The following is a 6,024-nucleotide window of genomic DNA, read 5'->3' on the forward strand; positions in this document are numbered from 1 at the left end:
GTTTCTTATTTTATCATCTCTGAAACACCCTTACAGACTCAGAGGTGTACTTTACTAATTTCCTGGGCATTTATTTATCCAATAAAGTTGATGATCAAGATTAACCATGACAGAGGGAACAGCATTCGAGACTTTCTTTTAGCACCCAAAGTCTTTTAGTCTTTTTCAATTACTCTTTGTATAAAAGTCTTGGATTTATTTTGGGTAAGAAATCTATTTTTTTGTTATCTTAAGGACAATGATTGATATACATTCTCTCCTTCATATCTCCACAGCCATTTGATTTTAAATAATATTTCCTTGACTAGAGAGTGGGTTCTTTATATAGTTGGCAGATACTGCTAAGGCTATGTCAGTGTCATTTGATCTAATGAACTCTCCAGTTCATTCTTCCAGTTTATGGTTTTCTTTTCTCTTTTTTTTTAGTGTCACATAATTTGGCATTTCTCTATTTGCTAACACCTCTTTAGGAATGGGCCAATGTGTCAATAAGGTTCCTACCACTATAACAAAATACCTCAGGGAATAACTTATAAAGAAAGATGGTTCTGTCAATTCCAGTCCAAGATCAGGTAGCCCCATGCTCTGGACCTCTGATAAGGGTGCTAGATGGTAATGGCAGTGAGCACCTGTCTGAGAAAACTGTTCACATCAAGAGCCAGGAGCAGAAAAAGATAAGATGACCAAAGGTCTTATAATTCACTTTTAAAAATAATTTTATTTTTATTGAAAAGGTGATGAGCAGGGGGCAGTTACAGTTACATAAGGTAATGAGTACATTTGTTTTTAATCATTATTACCCCAAACCTCATTATCTCCCACTTACCCTTCCCTACTTCCCCACCCCCCAAGTTGTAAGACTCATATTCAACGTTACATACAATATCAATGTTACATTGGTTCACAATTCACTTTTGAGCCATGTTCCCCTGGCATAGACTTTCTCTGCTGTGACAAGTACCTGAGGAAACAATTTAAAAGATGGAAAGAATTATTTGGGCTGTTGGTTTCAGATATTCCGTCCATAGTGATGTGGCTTGTTTCTGGGCCCATGGTAAGCCAGAACATCATGCAAGACAGCATGTGGTAGAGTAAAGCTGCTCATCTTACAGTGGCCAAAAGATAAAGAACAGTAGTGGGGAGTGGTCAGGACAAGATGTAGTTCCCAAGGACACATCTCCATTGACTTACTTCCTCCAGTCATGTCCTATCAACCACAATTGCACCATTCACAATAGTATGTTCAATCCTTGAATCTACCAATGAGTTAGTCCATTTATAAAAGCAGCACCCTTGTCCCAAAAAGCTCCCAAAGCTGGCAACTAAGACCCCTCCCCCAAACATTTGACATTCAGACGTAACAATCTCAATGACTTGAGTTCTCAGTTCCACCTCCCAAAGGCTCTACCACCTCCCAGTAACACCAGCCTGGGAGCCAAGTCTTCAGTATATGGACGGTTGGGAAACACTCATCTAAACCATAACAACTAACAATGAATATGGTAGAGTGTATGAACTCAAATCTGTAATTTTCTTTTGTAAAACCTAAAAATCAGTGATGAGATCTAAACTTTATGTCCTCTAAAGTCTTATTATTTTTGAAAAATGGAGTTTTACATGATTTGACTTTTGTTGTTGTTGTCAGTCTTAGGGGTTGAATTCAGTGCCTGGGCGCTGTCCTTGAGCTTCTTTTGCTCAAGGCTAGTGCTCTACCACTTCAAGCCACAGCTCCACTTCCAGTTTTCTGGTGGTTAACTGGAGATAAGAGTCTCATGGATTTTGCTGCCTAGGATGGCTTCGAACCACGACCCTCAGATCTCAGCCTCCTCTGTAGCTAAGATTACAGGAGTGAGCCATCAGAGCCCAGCTACTTGTCTTTTGAGTTTTAAATGAATATTAACATCTTGTGAAACAAAAAGGAAAATGTGATAGAGGCAATACTGAGTTTCTCCAAGTGGAGTTAGGAAACCATGAAGCATATATATGTACATATCCAGGTGTCGCCTGAACTTGAACCTTTGGTCACCTCTTTTAACAGCAGGCATTTGGAACAACCAGAGGGTCATTGTATTCAGAGAATCAAGATATATATCAAGAAGTTCTCAGACTCTTGCTTGATATACATTTCCATTTTCATATACTTTTTTTTTTACATCTTCTATTGGTCTTCTAGTCCTCTAAGAGGCAACTTATAAATAACTTTTGCTTTGCTTTTGCCCAGGAATTAACTAAAAGCAGGATAAAAGCTGAGTACCCAGGTCCTATTTTGTATCTGTGCCTTTTGATCTGAGCTATTCCCTTCTGAAGTCACTTGGCAATCACCTTGGTCTCCAGAAAGAACGGGATTTGCCACCAATAAGCATCTTGTGAGGAAATGCAAACTATCCCTCCACAGGCAATGCTTTCTTCTTATCTTGTGGCAAAAGGCAAAACAGCTACAAAGGAAGAGAACAAAGATAATAACCAAAAGCTCAAGAGAAACCACTTACCAGGCAACAGTGACTGAATTGTTACTGGTCCCCACAAATGAAGAAGCAATAACAACGGATAACATCTCCCCCAAAGCCTCCAGAGACAAAGGTTGAGCTAATGGTCACTAGGCCACACCTGTGACTTGGGCTTGTTTTAATTATGTATTTCTCATCTCTGCCTGCCCCCCAACTCTCCCTATTTAACCTAAGGTCAATGTTCATCTCCCAGAACTACTGGCTACAGATGTACTGGCTTCAGGTGTATTGAAGTGCGGTCTTCTCATGTCTATTATGTTATATATTTCCTTTCTTTATCCTTCACCATGACTTTTTATTTGGTATATGGCTAGACCTAACTTGGAATTCCTGGACTTTGGGCCTGGGGTCTAAAAACCCACTGTCAGCTCCCATTCATTCTTAACATTTGACTACACATATCAGCTCTCATTTTTCCAGCCTTCTTTAGAAACTGATTCAGAGCTTTCTACACCAGTCCCCTAAATTGCAATTCCTGAAACCCAACACAAAATTCTTTTAAAGAATTTTTGAGTTTGACATACAAGTGACAATCTCTACAGTGTCACAATTGCCTTTAGCCACAGGCTAAAAGAACTTTGAGACTTTTTATTTATTCATTTATTTATTGTCATAGTGATATACAAAGGGGTTACAGTTTCATACTAAGGCAGTGAATACATTTCTTATCAAACTTGTTACCTCCTCCCTCATTTTTCTCCCCCCACCCCCTTCCCTTGTACAGTTGGCTTATAGCATATTGTCTTGTAAATATTGCTGTTGCATTGGTTCACCTTTTATCATTTGTCTCTCCATTTTGACATTCCCTTTCCCTTCCCTAGTTCTGATAAACATATATACAATATCCAGGGTACCAAAATCAACTACAGTGACATCAGGGGTAAAACCCTGGGGAAGAAAGACAAAAAGAAAAGGGCATAATTTCACATGATTCATTGAAAATAACAACAACAATGATAAACTACTTATTTACATAAATTGGAGTTCATTTCGCTTAGCATCATCTTATGTGTTCATATGTACATAGCTACTCAGCTATTGTGATCTTTTTCTAGGACTATCCTAGATGTTTACTAATTATTACCAATGAGGGAAATTTTGAAGGGCTAGGAGGTCCCCAAACCACATGCATCTCACTGGTTATTTTTTTGATTCACAAATTCTTTTCCTATGTCCTGAAATAATCACTTTATACTTTTAGGACCTGATTTAAAAATATTGAACAAGATATTATTTTGCTCCATTCTCAATTTAAGAAGCAGTTTGGAGAGGTATATGGTTAGTTACATTAATATTTTAAAATTTTTATTCTTTTTTGTGTGTTTTGGGGGTTGGAACCCAAGGCCTCATATATGTTAGGTGAGCATTCTATATCCTTAGCTCTAATTTTTAATCACCTAATTTCAGTGTTTCTGCATTCATCTGACCACCCTGTTTCATTCATTTGCTTGTTTTTGCTGATACTAGGGCTCACTCTCCCTTGGTTTCTTCACTCAGGGCTGGTGAGCTACCATTTGAACAAAGTCTCCAGTTCTGGATTTTTACATCCTGTTTTATATCAATGTCCAAAATTTCCGATATCCTCATCCATATGATCTCTCCCCCCTCCTTACTCCTCTCAACCCTGTACTGGGGCTTGAGCTCAGGGCCTTAAGCATGTCTCTTAGCTTTTTTTTTTCTGTTCAAAGCTAGTGTTCTATCACTTAAGCCACACCTCCATTTCCAGCTTTTTGGTAGTTAATTGAAGATAAGAGTCTCACAGACTTTCCAGCCTGGGCTAACTTCATACTTTGATCCTCAGATCTCAGACCCCTGAGTAGCTAGAATTATGTGCATGAGCCTTCGGCTTCACTTTATGGTCTTATGTTTCCGTCATATGTTTGGAGTGTTAACCTTCATCTCTTCTCCCTTTATCCCCAACTCTGCAAACTATGTTCATGAACATTAAATATAATGATTACCATTATTGTCTGCATGTTCTCATGTTCTGTTAGTTTCTGTAAAATAGTGGAATTATATAGGCCTCAAAAGAGAGTATTTTCTTCTTCCAACAAATTTTAAATATAAGGAAAAATATGATTGAATCTAACAGATTATTTTATGTATATGGTAAGAACTAAAGAAATACAAGTTACTTATGAGTATTCTAACACAAACCTTAATGAAGGCAAGCAATTCACATGCCAAGAAGTCTCAGTCAAGAAGTGATTGGAACAAACTTGCAAGTTATATAAATGAAAAATATTAATAAATAAGAATATTATTTTCAAAAGTATCAGGAATTGAAGCATGAAGTGCAATTATACAAGTCAATCTTTTAAGTAATGTGATACCCAGTAGACTTTATTGCTTTTCCATTAAAGTTAATACTGAGAGAGCCATTCTGTTTAATTGTGTAGCTGAGAGGTACAATGCAAGTTTAAAATGAGCGTGGTGCAAATTTATGTGAACTTGGGCTGTTTGGTGAGCAACATGTCATGTTTTTACATTCTGCTGAGTCTTATGGAGCTTATGGGTAAACATTTTAATTGAATTCCTGTCAGATTTAAATAAAAAGAATGATGCCTAAAAGCCAGGTATGATGGTGCATGCCTGTAATCCCATCACTCAAGTGGCTGTGGCATCAGGATTCTGAGTTCCAGGATAGCATGGACTATATAGCGAAGACCACATATCAAAAATTAAATTAACGAAGGTATTACAAAATTATGTCCTCTTGAGTAACTCATCCGATCAGATCCTGAGCCTTCCTTATGTTCCTCAGAGAAAATGTGTAGAGAAAAAAGAGGTGAAAATGTTCCAACTCCCAGTTGGGAATGTTAACAAAAAATCTAAGAAAGACTAGTCACCACTCTTGAAATGGGTATCAGGGATATTGCAATAAGTATGAAGAATCCAGCTCAATTTTGCATATAGCAAATCCACCTGGGGATTTATAGCCATCCAGTGAGTGGGTCAAAGAGTAGGATGCTAACAAGAGGAAACTTGCTGAGTTGATTTAACAAGATTCTTGCGGAAGGAAGGTCTGGGTGATCAGATATCAAGGACAGAGGAAAAAGAACTTAAATGGATAGTGAAGGTGATTAGATATCAAGGGTGCGTGTGGAAAATTCTCACTAAACCGATTTAGCAGGATTCTTGTTACAATTGGTTTATGTAAGTTAAAGACAGGGCCTAAAGAAGAGACCTAATTTTTAGAAGAGCTTCAGAACAGTGTCCTGACGTTCCAACCAAAAAATGTTAATAACAAAGTGCTTCTTCTGTTAAACCAGCATGTACCTCCCCTCCACCTATTCCTGCAGCCCTGAGGCTCTTTAATAAAATAATTATGGCTATGGAAATTTTAAGGGGGCTGGGAACACACTTGGTTCATACGTCAGAAGGGCTTCGGACTACAACTCCCATGAGGCAACTCAGGCAGCAATTCGGCTACCCGCCCCCAACCCTGAGCAGTACGCCTGCGCGGAAAATCCTAAGCGGCGTGGAAAATCCTGCGCAGAACGAAGTGGGCGGCGAT

Source organism: Perognathus longimembris, chromosome 28, assembly GCF_023159225.1.
Source record: "Perognathus longimembris pacificus isolate PPM17 chromosome 28, ASM2315922v1, whole genome shotgun sequence".
NCBI lineage: Eukaryota > Metazoa > Chordata > Mammalia > Rodentia > Heteromyidae > Perognathus > Perognathus longimembris.